We start from the raw sequence: 17,267 nt of genomic DNA, 5'->3' as shown, positions 1-17,267 counted from the left end.
CCTCGCTGACGCCTCTGCGGTGGAAAAAAAAATATTGAAAAATGTGGCAGAATTATTTTGATTCAGTGTGTTTGAAAGATTCTGTGGCCAGAATTTCACCCATATTTAAACAGGCTGCTCACACTGGCTGTTCAGCTTGTTGTTCACTTGGAAGCGTGGCCAATTTTCCTTTTTCTTACCAGAAATTAAGGGCTATATCTCCGAAGAGTTTAAATAAATTAATAAATAAATAAAACAATCAAACCTGCTATCAGATACTGTACTGTACATGGAAAGAGGCACAATTATCCCAGTGTTCCCAGTAGCATAAGGGGGTTATAGTTAGTGTCTTTTTTCTGTATTTGCAAGGCTTCAAATAAACTGGGTTCATTTTTACTTTTATACCTTTATATGCAGTCAAGTGATCAGTATGATATACCGACGGCTGGGATCCCGGACGTCAGTGTACCGACAAAGGCATCCTGGACGTCAGTATGCCGGCAGCGGGGCGAGCGCAAAGGTTCTATTCCCACTTTGTGAGTGTTGTAGACACCCACAAGTGGGAATAGCCCCTGTTAGCCGGGATTCCGGTTGTCAGCTGTCGGGATTCCGGCGTAGGTATCCTGAGCGCCGGGATCCCGACCATCAGCAAATTAACTGCATCCCGCAGTCAAAGCTACTCGGTAACATGAATGCAGGCTTACATTTGCGCATAGACACATGACACGGGTGTAGTATGGTATTCCGGCGGTCGGGCTCCCGGCGACCAGCATACCGGCGCCGGGAGCCCGACCGCCGGCATACCGACAGTGTGGTGAGCGCAAATGAGCCCCTTGCGGGCTCGCCATGCTGTGCTCGCCATGCTGCGCTCGCCACGCTGCGGACACGGTGGCCACGCTATGTTATTCTCCCCCTAGGGGGATCGTGGACCCCCACGAGGGAGAATACCTGTCGGTATGCCGGGTGTCGGGATTCCGGCGCCGGTATACTGTACGCCGGGATCCCAACAGCCGGCATACTGAAGACCACCCCATGACACATACCTATGTAGTCTCCCAGGCACAAATTAATTAGAAAAGTGTTAGAATGATACAAAGCATCTAACTCAGTACAACACACATTTTATACAAGAGTCAGTATATGGATTTCCACTGTTATGGAAGGGGATGGGGGCAGAAGGACACTGTTAGAAAAATGGCCTGCTACAAATAGAGAGAAATCAAGTTCCTGAAGACAAGGATCACAGTAGCTCTGTATTGTGTGGGCTCAATACGCAGCCGGTTTTATACTTTAATTACGGTACACACTATTTATAACAACCTGTCATTTGAGGCCCTGGTATTATTAATCCTGCTCAGTAAAATTGCCATAATCAATCAGAGCTGTTCAGCTGGTGGTCAGCTTTTTATATTAAGTATTTATTATATTTTTGCTGCTACCTGCCAACTCTAGTCTTCATCCGTATTACTGATTCATGTGAAATATCTTCTTCCTGTGTACACAGCCACGGCTGCACCTGACCCTGAAATAGTTTATAGGACTTTGGAGCCCTGCTTTTATATTGTCACATCATTCTGTTGTGATTTCGAATATATGTGTGTGCATACAATAGTATTTTGACAGAGAACACTAGACCTCCCAACATATCCAGACCACTGTGTGCTTAATCTTAGTACATTTCTATTACACTGTATACACAGGGTATGTGTGACCGGCGAATACAGACGGCGGGATCCCGGCTGTTGGATGGCCGGCTGGGGGGGGGGGGGGGAGCACAATGAAGCCCCTTGCAGGCTCGCTGCACTCGCCACAGGTCATAGTTACCCACCCTCCCTCATTCTGCAGGAGACTCCCTGAAATAGCAGCAATCTCCCTGACTCCCTGACTAGTCCAGAAATCTCCCTGATTGCACCTTATCCCCATTATGCAGCTGTTACATTGTTTGGGGGGGGGGGGGGGGAAGAAATCAGGGATACAGTATATACATTCAAATGGGCTCATCAATGCCATTTCCCTGTATAGGGTATAAGGCGCAATGATCACTATGGCTACATGCATTTTACATAAGGTTTCTCATGGCCACTTACAGTCTGTGGAAGCTCTTGTAAAACACAATACACAAACATATCCTGAAAAATATCACTGTCTCTTCTCCCACAAGTACAGTAGATCTTACTAACTTTGGGGTCATTTACATTTGGATGCAAGTAATTTTTATGACCCGTCTCTCAGATGTAGCAGTACACGTCCGTGCTGATAGGTGTTACTTTCACATCTCCCTGAAATGCTTTTTCAAAAGTAGGCAAGTATGCCACAGGTTCTATTTCCATTCTGTGGGCGTCATGGACACCCACGAGTAGGAATAGTCCCTGTTGGTCGGCATGCTGACCGGCGGGACTTTCAGATGCCTGGATCCCGGCGTCGGTATTATAAACGCAACCCGTATACACACATAAGGGAGAATTCAATTGTTGTTTGCCCTGGCTGCCCTTAGATGGTGCCTAGTGGAGCAATTAAATGATTGCACCGTTCAGGCGTGCAGGCAGGGGACGCATTTCAGCTCGCAGCCTCCAGCCTCCCTAACCAGGACTTTAGACAGGTTTAGCTGCTTTGCGCGGCTAAACCCAGCACTAATGGGTGCGCACACAGGGCATTCCCGCCCAACAGGGGGGAACAATTGACTAGCTCTGGTGGGTGCCCATTATGTTTTGGCACCCACACAACAATATACAATGGGGGAGATAAAAAAAAAATCAAAACAAATCATGATTTATTTAAAATGCAGGAACCCGATCCTATCTTTAAGTATTGGTTGGTTACACTATATAGCATAAGTTGAACCAAGTGACAATCACTTTCCATTCTAATCAGCTGAGGCTGCTGATATTATGCAGATGCTGTGTCACCAGGGGCAGGCATACTGTATATAAGTGGCTCACTGAAGAGCAACGCTCTTTACCAAAAAGTAGAAGAGTTTATCTACATTAATCTAGCCAAAAGTAGCCCACACACATCTGTAAGGACAAATCTAGCCTGGGAGTAGGGCAATTGCCAACTATGTGTCACTAAACACAAACTCTCAACACTGTCGAGTTATTGTTTAATAGTCATCTTATTTATGCAACATAATGGATAGGACATCACAGCTGATATCATACTATGAGAGTGATTCAGACTGGAACGCAGCAGAGGCAGCGTTCGCAGTCTGGTGTCCGGTGAGGTATGCGCACGCACAGAAGCTGCACTGCGCGTGCGCACACGTGAGGTTGGTTGTAGGGCGTGTCGGTGGCATTGGGGGAGGGGCGTGTATGCGGCATTGTAAGGGGTGCGGTCCCGACAACGCAGACGTGTCCAGACCATTTGCGGGCCGGACCGCAGCGGCTGCGTGACATCACACACAGTTGCTGTGGACAAAAACATGGCAGGTAGCCACCTTCCTTCACAGCTAGGCTGCGTAGGCAGGGAGCTACTCGCCAGGTATGAAAACCATCGCTGCTGTGCGATCCTTCTGCACGTGTGTTGGGAAAGGGGGGTAGGACCCGGCATGCGGGGCGGACTAACCCTGTGCATGTCAGAGATTGTGCTCATTGATATACGTTTTTTCGCACATCTACGATCAGCTCTGAATCACCCTCTATAATTTTAGCGCAAAGGGGCTCATTAAAAAAAAAACAACACAAAAAAAAACATTTTTCATTTTACCTGTTCAACTATTCTACAATGATTGAAATCCTAGTCTTGAACGTGACTCTACCCAAGAAAAACAGCAGAGAAAAGTCACTGCTTGTGAGAGATGATATAGACCAATAACACTGAAAAGCGTTATTTTTTTTTTATTTTTTCTACAGAAATTCTAGAGCAAAGAGCCCCTGTGTACTCAGTGACCTGTGAGGCTTGGAAAGACAAGTATGTTTTTATTTGATCAGTGAAAGCGTCTCGGTTTAAAAAGATTTAACCGACATCAGTCCTAGAACAAACTTACCAAGTACAGGTCTGTGATTAATTTAGTTTCTGGTCCAATGTGGGGCGGACGGCTCAGAGCCACATCAGATGTGCAGAGGTTGCACCGTCCTTGCCTAGGTACTAAATGCAGCCCCCTGGGAATCCCTTTAATCACCAACAGAATGGCATCTCATGCTGGAAATATACTGTAATGCTGAGGTACGTGTTTAGCACTTGGAAAAATAAACTGGGACGAGCTGTGGTGGTGAGCGCTGCAGGATTTAGAGGGGGTGTGACGCACCTGGGTGGTATTTTAAGATACCACTTAATTATCAGCAGCGTTCCATAAATAAGAAACTGGCTAAGCGGCGGCTACTGTCAGCCTCATGGACAAATGGCATTTCAGAGTGGAAGTCACTTACCCAAACAATGCAGGTACAGTATATGAATGGTTCCAGAAGGTTAGGAAATACCTATTTTTCTGAATAAATATTAACCTTATGTTGTACAGTTCTATTCAGCACAGGTTGAAGTTCAAGCAGTACACTAAAGCTGAAAACTGCACATAGAGTGTATTATTCAGGCCTTTGGCTGTGATAATTTGCTATTTAATAATATTTTATACTAACTGACTGACGTAAATGAGAAGAGGGTCAGCTAGGAGTTGAATTGAAGATACCAGGGTTATTGGAATCCCAAACAAACTGCACATAAGTGGTGCAATGGTAAGTGATAGCAATGAAGTATTGCTGCTCTGAAACATTTAGGTGCTGATTCAGAGTTGCACCAAGTATAAGGCTGGTGCATTGGGCACTGACAGTGATGACCAATACTTACTTACACAAGCAAATGGATAGGGATTGGAGTCACGGCCAACTCTGCATACAGGTGAAGATCTCTATTTATTAATGCGCCACATCTGTGTCTGACTTCTGTGCGACTCTAAATCAACACCTAAATGTCTTTCAATGTTTGTGGGTCTTCATTATCACCCCCTCCTGCCATGTTTTTATTTGTTGCACTTCCCTTCTTTTGACTTATTATTGAGAGCTGTCACTTTCAGCTTTTTGTACCATGTTAATAATGGCCCTCATTCCGAGTTGTTCGCTCGTTCTTTTTCATCGCATCGCAGCGATTTTCCGCAAACTGCACATGCGCAATGTTCGCACTGCGCCAAGTAAATTTGCTAAGAAGTTTGGTATTTTACTCACGGCATTACGAGGTTTTTTCTTCGTTCTGGTGATCGTTGTGTGATTGACAGGAAGTGGGTGTTTCTGGGCGGAAACTGGCCGTTTTATGGGTGTGTGCGGAAAAACGCTGCCGTTTCTGGGAAAAACGCGGGAGTGGCTGGAGAAACGGGGGAGTGTCTGGGCGAACGCTGGGTGTGTTTGTGACGTCAAACCAGGAACGAAACTGACTGAACTGATCGCAGTGGCAGAGTAAGTGTCGAGCTACTCAGAAACTGCTTAGAAATTTCTATTCGCAATTTTGAGAATCTTTCGTTCACAATTTTGCTAAGCTAAGATTTACTCCCAGAGGGCGGCGGCTTAGCGTGTGCAATGCTGCTAAAAGCAGCTTGCGAGCGAACAACTCGGAATGAGGGCCAATGTAAGTAGGTTTGTTTCTGCATACGTTATAGTAAATTGGTTGTCCTTTTTGGGAAATTCTCCCTCCAACTTCCGTTACTTGTAGCGCTTTCTGATGGTGTCCCTCTCTAAGGTCTCCTGTTGGTGTAAGATTTTATCTGCTGGACTGTGCTGTTCTCTAATGTAGGGAGAACACAGCTGTGAGTGCTGAAGACATGGATGGGTTGGTAGCTTCAAGAGCTGGAGAGGAATGTGAAAACAACTAGGGGGGTAATTCCAAGTTGATCGCAGCAGGATATTTTTTAGCAGTTGGGCAAAACCATGTGCACTGCAGGGGGGGCAGATATAACATTTGCAGAGAGAGTTAGATTTGGGTGGGTTATTTTGTTTCTGTGCAGGGTAAATACTGGCTGCTTTATTTTTACACTGCAAATTAGATTGCAGATTGAACTCACCACACCCAAATCTATCTCTCTCTGCACATGTTATATCTGCCCCCCCTGCAGTGCACATGGTTTTGCCCAACTGCTAAAAAATTTCCTGCTGCGATCAACTTGGAATTACCCCCTAGGCTCAGATAGGAAAGAAGCCACGGTCAGCCAATCAGGTGCTGAAGTCACGGTTGATAATTACTGATGCAGAGCCGAACACAAGTCGGTCTGTGGACGTATCCTGTGTGTTTTTTGCACCGCATATGCTCCAGAGCCAAGGGCACAAGTAGATATGCGATGTATCTCAGTTGTCTCTCTATTTGTAGGTGAAGGGACATAGGGTCCGATTCAGGCCTGATCGCTGCTGTGCGTTATCTCACAGCGGGCGATTATCAAACTACTGCGCATGCATATGCACCGCAATGCGCACGCGCACCGCCAAACAGCGACAGGATGGTGCAAACATTTTGATTGTACGGCTGTTTGTAAGGTGATTGACAGGAAGAGGACGTTTGTGGGTGGTAACTGGCCGTTTTCTGGGAGTGTCAGGAAAAACTTAGGCGTTCCCCAGCGTTTTCAGGGTGGGTGTGTGACGTCAGCTCCGGCTCCGAATAGCCTGATTTCTTCTAATTAGGCCCATAACTGGGTTGTAACGCGGCATTCACATGTAGCGAGGGTGTGTCAGTGCAATAGCAGGCTATGCAGAGTTGTACGTACGCGTGATCGCACCTGTTTTCTGACTTATTTGCACCAGGTATAACGCTGTTTCCAGTGCACAATGATAGTGAAGGTGCAGTCACAGAGATGCTGTGTGTGTGTGTGTGTGTGTGTGTGTGTGTGTGTGTGTGTGTGTGTGTGTGTGTGTGAGATACAGAGAGAGAGAGAGGGAATATTCAGTAGATTGTAAGCTCCACTGGGGCAGGGACTGATGTGTCTAAATACAGTATTCTCTGTAAAGCGCTGAGACATATGTGTGCACTCTATAAATAACCGTTACTAAATAAATGATAAATGCTTACAACTCTGCATATGATTGAATATACACATTTAATACTGTGCATGCAATGTGAGTGCAATTACAGCAGACTTGATTTCAACTTTGCGATTCCCCATATAAATATGTCCTCATACATCTAACCTCAATACGCCATGCAGCACAAGATGAATGGCGTGAGTGGGCCGCCAGGTTCCGTGCAACTCTGCTAATGTAGACTGTGCTGATTAATTTGATATACGACACTTGTATATTGTGTGTGACTGTATACGGAGCAAAACAGCTGCAACATTGTAGCACTTTGTAACTCAGTTGCAGACGTATGTAAAAGTATCATATATCAAATTAATCCGTACAGTCTCCTCGTGCGTCCTAGTCGCATTGCGTGCAACTTAGTTGCATTTTTGGCAAAACACTAAAACAACGGCCAACCCTAGAAGATTCTCAAACGACCTGGGAACAAAGGTTAATGAGAACGTGATATATATACACTGTAATTTAGTATTCATAGGCCTATATGTCACAAAGAAGGGGTTGCCAAAAGTGTAGGGCCACTTTACATAGAAAATATAATTTCACACCTTATACAGAATATGGGAGGGAGCCCTCTTTACAGATAGCGCAAGTCTATATAATCAAACTGCCAACCCTTAGAACCAGCTGAGGAACCCCTGGGGTTCTAGATGCTGGCCTGGGTGCCCTTACTACAGTACCTTCATTTGTCCAAAAAAGCAATACAAGAACATGTTGTGATAATCTGGGCCCCACAGTGCCCACTGGGCCCTATACAGGAGCCTTGGTTGCCTAATAGGTGATCCAGCTATGCCTCTAGTCTTACACTGATGTGGGGAGACCAAAGTACACAATGATCAGCTAGATATTGTCCTTATATCATTCTTGCATCCATTCACTTGTTCTTTAATACAAGTGAATGGGCTAATGGCATACTTACCTACTTTTCATTTATCCTCTCCAGGAGAAGCCCAGAGAGGAGACAGGGCAGGGAACTTCCGGGGGCGGGGGGAAGGGGGGGGAGAGGGCTCTGACATCATCAAGCCTGTGATCTGCACCATTTTAGCCCTTCCCCGCGGAAATGCAAATGCTGGTGATTATCTCTCTGTTCTACCCGCTTTACTAGGGTAGATTCTGGAGATCTACTTGCTGTTCCGGGGGTGTGGGAGGCTTCCCAAAAATAGGGAGTCTCCGTAACTTCCGGGAGAGAAGGGGAGTATAGATAAAGGTTTTGATATTATGCTAGGGCCACCCTTGCATGGCCAGCTAACTGGATTTGTTTCTGTAGCTGAAATTACCCAGCTTACTTCTACACTGTTCTGTTGCATCCCAGTGTAATTGTTGCATAATTGTTATATCAACAGTATATTTGTTATACCAGTGTTAAATTTAGAAGTCAGTCAGTTACTTCTGGATCTGTAATCCAAACTCTACATCCAAAGATGCAGCATTGGATCACCATTGTGACTATCGGCGGCAATGTTGGCAGCATCGGTCTTCTGAGTAAGCCAGAGCTTACTTAGAATGACCGCCGGAACTGCTTAGCAAGGTTAGGAATCTGTGTCGGAAGAGGAAGACCCTGGCCTTGCCACTCCCAGAATATGAGAGCGATGGCCTGCTCCATCCAATCTGCCCCCAAACTCCGGCAGTCTGTCAATCAGGCTGTGACTTAGCGAGCAGTGTGTGGAATCTCGCAGGAGTCATACTGAACATTCACAGAATTGGTCCTGCCATGCGCAGTTGACTCACCATCTGAGATGGATGTAACCTATCAGGCCCTAAGACGCAAAATTGAGGAAGAACTAGCAAAATTGAGGTAAATGTACACAATCTAGGGGGTAATTCCAAGTTGATCGCAGCAGGAATTTTGTTAGCAGTTGGGCAAAACCATGTGCACTGCAGGGGAGGCAGATTTAACATGTGCAGAGAGAGTTAGATTTCGGTGTGGTGTGTTCAATCTGCAATCTAATTTGCTGTGTAAAAATAAAGCAGCCAGTATTTACCCTGCACAGAAACAAAATAACCCACCCAAATCTAACTCTTTCTGCACATGTTATATCTGCCTCCCCTGCAGTGCACATGGTTTTGCCCAACTGCTAACAAAATTCCTGCTGCGATCAACTTGGAATTACCCCCCTAGGGTAGTAGTTCCCAAACTCTCTATCATCACGACACCCTAGCATTTTTTCACAACACGTCAGCATTTTTTAATCCACTCCTAGTCCAAAGTATTTTATTGAGAAATTGTGCATAAATTAATAAATGAAATAACTTGTGCTTACCTGTTATGCTTAGCGTCAGTTATGTGCTGCTGGACAGGGCTGCACTTCTGTTTGTTAACATATCTTATAATTGGCTGTCACCAGCACTTGTTTCCCTCTGTCACACGGACCATAACATTTTTTATATAGACAAACAACCCATGACACCCCTGCAAGTGCACCCAGTTTGGGAACCACTGATTTAGGGTAAAAAAAGCAAAAGACAGTGACACGTGACATGCAGCATTATTCTTAATGTACAACTTTATTCTAATTTTCTTTCCTAAAACAATACTAATCATAAGTACCACTATGGGGGTTATTCAGAGTTGTTAGCAAACCAAGAAAGTTAGCAATTGGGCAAAACCATGGGGGTAATTCCAAGTTGATCGCAGCAGGATTTTTGATAGCAATTGGGCAAAACGATGTGCACTGCAGGGGAGGCAGATATAACATGTGCAGAAAGAGTTAGATTTGGGTGGGTTATTTTATTTCTGTGCAGGGTAAATACTGGCTGCTTTATTTTTACACTGCAAATTAGATTTCAGTTTGAACACACCCCACCCAAATCTAAAGGGCCCTACTCACTGGCCGACCCGCCGCCGAGCTGCCCGACGGCGGATACGGCCGACGAGCGACCCGGCGGCGGGGGGGCAGTGACGGGGGGAGTGAAGTTTCTTCACTCCCCCCGTCACGCGGCTGCATTGAAGTGCAGGCAAATATGGACGAGATCGTCCATATTGGCCTGCATGCACAGCCGACGGGAGACCAGCGATGAACGAGCGCGGGACCGCGCATCGTTCATCGCTGGAGCCTCCACACTGAAAGATATGAACGAGTTCTCGTTCATTTATGAACGAGATCATTCATATCTTTCCAAAAATCGGCATGTGTGTAGGGCCTATAACTCTCTCTGCACGTTATATCTGCCTCCCCTGCAGTGCACATGGTTTTGCCCAATTGCTAACAAAAATCCTGCTGCGATCAACTTGGAATTACCCCCAATGTGCACTGCAGGTGTGGCAGATGTAACACGTGCAGAGAGAGTTAGATTTGGGTGGGTTATATTGTTTCTGTGCAGGGTAAATACTGGCTGCTTTATTTTTACACTGCAATTTAGAGTTCAGTTTGAACACACCCAACCCAAATCTAACTCTCTGCACATGTTACATCTGCCCTTCCTGCAGTGCACATGGGGGGTAATTCCAAGTTGATCGCAGCAGGAATTTTTCTTTAGCAGTTGGGCAAAACCATGTGCACTGCAGGGGGGGGGGGGGGGCAGATATAACATGTGCAGAGAGAGTTAGATTTGGGTGGGATATTTTGTTTCTGTCCAGGGTAAATACTGGCTGCTTTATTTTTACACTGCAATTTAGATTGCAGATTGAACTCACCACACCCAAATCTATCTCTCTCTGCACATGTTAAATCTGCCCCACCTGCAGTGCACATGGTTTTGCCCAACTGCTGAAAAATTTCCTGCTGCGATCAACTTGGAATTACCCCCATGGTTTTGCCCTATTGCTAACTTTTAGTTTGCTAACAACTCTGAATAACCCCCTATAACCGAAATAAGAAGAAACACTGAGGAAAAGTATGCAGTATTTGTAAAAGGCTAAAGACAGGTCCAATATGAATGACTTGCGCTATGCATTGTTATGCTTTTTCTGTGACTTTATACTAATTCCTTTGCAGCACAGAATTAATGTAGGTACCTATGGCCTGATTCATGTTTGTAAGCAAAGGAAAAAAGCAGGCAACTGGGCAAAACCATGTTGTGCTGCAGGTGGGGCAGATGTAACATGTGCAGAGAGATTTAGATTTGGGTGGGTTATATTTTTTTCTGTGCGGTGTAAATGCTGGCTGCATTCACATGTAGCCCACAAAAATCTAGACCGCTTTATTTTTACACTGCAATCTAGATTTCAGTTTGAACATATCCCACCTCTCTGCATGTTACATCTACCCCACCTGCAGTGCAACATGGGTTTGCCCAGTTGCTTGCTTTTTTGCTTTACTTACAAACATGAGTCAGGCTCTTAGTACACTAGGGGCCTGATTCATGATTGTATGGAATTGAACAACCACAAGGAAGTAGCTGTGGAATTCCATATCATTAAAATTGTAATGCAGTCAGAGGTGTCTGTAGGAGATAGACACCTCTTGCTTGTATTAGCGCGGATCTGTTTAACCATTGCAATGGCTTTAGGCATCGGCCAGGCTGAGTAAGTTGAAAGGTAAATTGGTCTGGTCACTAAAAGGGGGTACACACGGAGAGATCCGTGTTTAAAATCTAAGCAATCTGACCAGATTGCTTAAATTTCAACAGGGATCTGTCGTGTGTATGCCCCCCAGCGATAGCGATGCGCAACCCCGCGCATCGCTATCGCCAGTGCTAGATTGAGCCTGCATGCAGGCTCAATGTAGCGGGTCGCTCACTTCATCGTTGTGTGAAGTGAGCGGCTGTCCGTCTGTCCGTCCGTCCCCTCGCTCAGCACATCGCGCTGTGCTGAGCGGGGGGAGAGATGTGTGCTGAGCAGTCTGTGTTAATATCACTCAGCACACATCTCCCCCGTCAGTACCCCCCTTTAGAGATGCAAACCCTACAGTCGTAAAGGAGCAAGGAAATATTCACATCAATAGAAATGGCTCCCAAACGTTACCCACAAGTAGTATTTTAGGGCACATTGAGTGTCTGGTTTCTGGTATTTATCCAGCCCATTGTATCATGAATTTGTACTATTTATTTAACAAATGGCAATTGTATTAAAGTCGGCAAGTATTTTTCAAAGCAACACTCCAGGTTTTGCCTTTAATAAAACTGCTGGAGTAAAAGCCGACATTAAAATCTCTACATTATGAATCACCCTCTAGTTAATGCTAAATACAGTATGTGTTCTAACTGGGATTTTATTTCTCAGTGTCCATAATTGTCATTCATGTGATCATCAGTTTTACACAATTATAGAAAATAATATACAGCAACAGAAACTTGAAAGGGACATCCAAAAACTTGTTTTAAACCTAGAAGTTCAGTATCTTCAGACAAGGAAAATATTTGTATTCTTTCTCAGTATATTCATCACAGAACTAACCTACTGTATCTTCATCCAGACTTTCTCGCTTTGTGCTCTCTCCCCACATAATAAGTTCACTTTACAGAGAAGCCAGGGGTTTCCTTATCAATGGATTTCCTTTCTAATTAACATCGGTTAACCAATTACAACATCTTAAAATGTACAAATAATTAGTACTGTTCATCAATACTGTATTTTATAAATGAGTTTCTGATTATTTATTTAAAAACACAAAAAAGTAAGTGTGCTAGTTTAATAGGGTGTGGAAGTGTATAGCCAAAACAGACAGATATGTTCTTTTCTAACAGCTCTGATTCCGATACTGCACAGGTTTTTCCTGTTGGAGCTCAGAATCATCTATCTGCCTTGTCATTGTCTGGTTACATGCTAACCTTTCCCCCCACTCTGACACCTACAAGTCCCCCCAGCACATCTCTCTGCTTTGGAGGCTAAAGGAGGCGGGCAGTCTCTCCTCTTACTGTCACACTGCATAATAATCTGTCAGCACTTGCTGGCTCCGATTTATTTGTGCACTAAACCTGCCTGAGGCGAGCGGATGCAGACAGCATTGCGTGGTTCTGGAAAATGTGTTCGAAGCTGCTAAAAAGCTGCTTTCCCAAATATTTCTCTCTTATAATAAACGTATTTAATTAAAAGCCATATAACTTGCTTTTCATTAAAATGGTGAGTCTGCACTCTGAAGGCAAACCCTGGAATACAGATTAAATTTATATTCCAAATGCAAAAATAGGATTTTAAATACCTAGCGGTAAATCCCTTTCGAGTAGTCTATAAGGGATATTGAGGACAGATTAGTACGATGGGTCTAGGCGGGTCCAAAGGAGCCAGTGCACTTTATATTTCTTCAACTGGATGTGCTGGCTCCTCCCCTCTATGCCTCTTCCTACAGCTCAGTTATAGAGCACGAACAAGGAATCCATCTTCCTGATCCGAGCCGTCCTTTTGACATACATTTTCAAGGCTCGCACAGCATCCAATGCCTCCGGAGGAGCAGAAGTGTCAGAACTGGACTGAATCACAATAGGTTGATTCAAGTGAAACGCGGAGACCACCTTCGGCAGGAACTGCTGTCTAGTCCTGAGCTCTGCTTTGTTCTCGTAAAAGACCAAGTACGGACTTTTGCACGACAAGGCCCCAATTCTGAGACACGCCTAGCAGAAGCCAGGGCCAGTAACATCACCGTTTTCCACGTGAGGTACTTATCTTCTACCGTCGTCATGTTCAAACCAGCAGGACTGTAGAAAGCGTAACACTACATCCAGATCCCAAGGTGCCGTAGGCGGCACGAATGGAGGTTGTATATGAAGCACCCCTTGCAAGAAGGTCTGAACTTCCGGCAAGAGAGCCAACTTCTTCTGTAAGAAGATGGAAAGAGCTGAAATCTGGACCTTAATGGATCCCAGATGTAAGCCTTTATTCACTCCAGCCTGCAGGAACCGTAGGAACCTTCCCAAGTTGAATTCTACAGAGGGATATGTGCGTTCCTCGCACCAAGAGACATATCTCGCCAGATATGATGATAGTGTTTTGACATCACAGGTTTTCTGGCTTGCACCATAGTGGCAATGACCTTTCTGGAAAGCCCTTTGTGAGCTAGGATGTTCCGCTCAACTTCCATGCTGTCAAACGAAGCCGCCGTAAGTCCGGGTAGATGAACGGTCCTTGTTGAAGAAGATCCCTTCTTAGTGGTAGAGACCAAGGGTCCTCTCCGGACATGTCCAGAAGAGCAGCGTACCACGGTCTTCTGGGCCAATCCGGGGCAATCAAGATTGCTTCCACTCTTTGATGTCTGATCTGCTTGAGCACCCTTGGGATCAGCGGAATCGGAGGAAACAGGTAGACCAGCTGGTAAGGCCAAGGCGATGTCAGCGCATCCACTGCACTCGCCTGAGGGTCCCTGATTCGTGAGCAAATACAGCAAAGCTTTTTGTTGAGACGAGAGGCCATCAAGTCGATCTGTGGGCATCCCCACCTGTCGATGATCTGTTGAAACACCTGAGGGTATAGTCCCCACTCCCCCGGATGGAGGTCGTGGCGACTTAGGAAGTTCGCTTCCCAGTTGTCCACTTCCGGAATTAAAATTGCGGACAGTGCTCTTGCATTTCTTTCTGCCCAGAGGAGTATTCTCGACACTTCTTGAATGCAGGCCCTGCTTTTTGTCCCTCCTTGTCGATTGATGTACGTCACCGCCGTGGCGTTGTCCGACTGCACCTGGATCGCCTGATCCCAGAGTAGAGGGGATGCCTGAATCAGAGCATTGTAGATAGCCCGAAGTTCCAGACAGTTGATTGGAAGTAGGGCATCTTGGACAAACCACCTGCCCTGGAACTGCGCCCCTTGGATGACAGCTCCCCATCCTCTCAGACTCGCATCCGTCGTGAGGAGGATCCAATAATACACACACAACACAGCCTTATTTATTTTACAAGCCTGCCCTATTGCATATGAGAGGAGAGAGGACCCCAGTGCTTCACAGCCCCAGTGAGGCTGTCAGCGTTTTTTGTGTAAACAACAGTGAGACTATAATATGAAAAATCCCTCAGAAGGATGTTACTTGTGGACAAATATAGCAGCTCTTCCCTTCTACACCCGGTACCAGCGTTCCAGGGACTGATATGGAGGAGCTGTTGAGGCTGCTGCTGCTATGCAGAGGAAGGGGCCAAAATGCCGCTGAGCCCGCTCTCGTGTAGCTCCGCCCCCGCCATTGCACCAGAGCTGCCATTGAATATTTACACTGGCCATGTCTCCCAATGTATGTAGCCTCACATAAATGTTTGGTGCAATTGATATTAGCCAGTCTCACGCAGAGGCTACAGCGAGCCCCCCCCCAGGAGGCACCCATATGCCTCACCCGCGCTTCAGCCGCACATTAAACCGGGGAACCCCCCACCGATGATCACCTTCAGGCAGCGTTAGGAGTGTGCAGTTTGCTGCAGCTGCGACAGCCAAGGAGCCATGCCCCGCTGAACAAACAGCCCCTTGGTGGTCCTGCATCGGGGAAGTGGCTCTTCACCTCAAGAGGCCAGTGACCGCACCCCCCCCCCCCCCCCCTTCCTAACTCCCACGGTACAGGTATGCTGTTGCCCAAACAGCATGCCGAAAGAAATAAAACTCTAGAGGAAATTGAAGAAAAAACTCTGGAGCTTGCAGAGTGTGCGTCCTCTGCTGAGGGCACTTTTTTCTAAACTGCCTGTGGGAGGAGGCATAGAGGGGAGGAGCCAGCACACCCAGTGGAAGAAATTTAAAGTGCACTGGCTCCTTTGGACCAGTCTGTACCCATCGTACTAATCTGTCCCCAGTATCCCTTATGGATGCTAGAGAAATTTGAAACCAATCCATTTTTTACAGATATGGAGAACTATAGCACTTTGCACGACCTTGAGATACTTCAGTCCTGTCTGGCCTCATCACCGTACGAAGTATAGTTACATTGTTACTAGTGATGAGCGGGTTCGGTTCCTCGGGATCCGAACCCCCCCCGAACTTCACCCATTTTACACGGTTCCGAGACAGCCTCGGATCTTCCCGCCTTGCTCGGTTAACCCGAGCGCGCCCGAACGTCATCATCCCGCTGTCGGATTCTCGCGAGATTTGTATTCTATATAAGGAGCCGCGCGACGACGCCATTTTCACTCGTGCTTTGGAGATGATAGCGTGAGGACGTGGCTGCGTTCGCTCACTTTCTGTGTTCAGTGTGCTGCAAATATCTGTGCTCAGTGTGCTGCAAATATCTACGTTCTCTGCCTGAAAACGCTCCATATCTGTGCTGCATTGTAGGAGGACAGTGCAGAATTTTGCTGACCACCAGTATATATACAGCAGTACGGTACAGTAGTCCACTGCTCTACCTCTGTGTCGTCAAATATACTATCCATCCATACCTGTGCTGCATTTTAGTTGTGCGCAGTATATAGTAGGAGGACAGTGCTGAATTTTGCTGTGACCACCAGTATATATACAGCAGTACGGTACAGTAGTCCACTGCTCTACCTCTGTGTCGTCAAGTATACTATCCATCCATACCTGTGCTGCATTTTAGTTGTGCGCAGTATATAGTAGGAGGACAGTGCAGAATTTTGCTGACCACCAGTATATATATAGCAGTACGGTACAGTAGGCCATTGCTATTGATATATATTACTGGCATATAATCCACACATTAAAAAATGAAGAACAAAAATGTGGAGGGTAAAATAGGGAAAGATCAAGATCCACTTCTACCTCGTGCTGAAGCTGCTGCCACTAGTCATGGCCGAGACGATGAAATGCCATCAACGTCGTCTGCCAAGGCCGATGCCCAATGTCATAGTAGAGAGCATGTAAAATTCAAAAAACAAAAGTTCAGTAAAATGACCCAAAAATCAAAATTAAAAGCATCTGATGAGAAGCGTAAACTTGCCAATATGCCATTTACGACACGGAGTGGCAAGGAATGGCTGAGGCCCTGTCCTATGTTCATGGCTAGTGGTTCAGCTTCACATGAGGATGGAAGCACTCATCCTCCCGCTAGAAAAATGAAAAGACTTAAGCTGGCAAAAGCACAGCAAAGATCTGTACGTTCTTCTAAATCACAAATCCCCAAGGAGAGTCCAATTGTGTCGGTTGCGATGCCTGACCTTCCCAACACTGGACGGGAAGAGGTGGCACCTTCCACCATTTGCACGCCCCCTGCAAGTGCTGGAAGGAGCACCCGCAGTCCAGTTCCTGATAGTCAAATTTAATATGTCACTGTTGAAGTACACCAGGATGAGGATATGGATGTTGCTGGCGCTTAGGAGGAAATTGACAAAGAGGATTCTGATGGTGAGGTGGGTTGTTTAAGTCAGGCACCCGGGGAGACACCTGTTGTCCGTGGGACAAATATGGCCATTGACATGCCTGGTCAAATTACAAAAAAAAAATCACCTCTTCGGTGTGAAATTATTTTAACAGAAATGCGGACAACAGGTGTCAAGCTGTGTGTT

General features: G+C 46.0%; 2 long non-coding RNA genes across 5 annotated transcripts in view; one reads left to right on the top strand and one right to left on the bottom strand.

Moving 5' to 3' along the window:
* LOC135056236 (uncharacterized) overlaps positions 1–17,267 on the bottom strand; it is a 421,784-nt gene that overhangs the window by 8,240 nt on the left and 396,277 nt on the right. The window lies entirely within an intron of this gene.
* Positions 1–17,267, top strand: part of LOC135056235 (uncharacterized) — a 236,939-nt gene that overhangs the window by 61,481 nt on the left and 158,191 nt on the right. Inside the window, exon 1 of one of the 2 annotated variants that reach the window (XR_010243928.1) lies at positions 4,201–4,356. The exons of the other annotated variant lie outside the window; for it this stretch is intronic. This is a non-coding gene — a long non-coding RNA (uncharacterized LOC135056235). Of the gene's footprint in view, positions 1–4,200; positions 4,357–17,267 lie in introns of those variants that run through there. 2 annotated transcript variants of the gene reach the window in all.

This window comes from Pseudophryne corroboree, chromosome 3 (assembly GCF_028390025.1).
Source record: "Pseudophryne corroboree isolate aPseCor3 chromosome 3, aPseCor3.hap2, whole genome shotgun sequence".
In the NCBI taxonomy this organism is placed as follows: domain Eukaryota; kingdom Metazoa; phylum Chordata; class Amphibia; order Anura; family Myobatrachidae; genus Pseudophryne; species Pseudophryne corroboree.
Note: the sequence above shows the minus strand (reverse complement) of the source record. Positions and strands in the feature narration are given on the sequence as shown.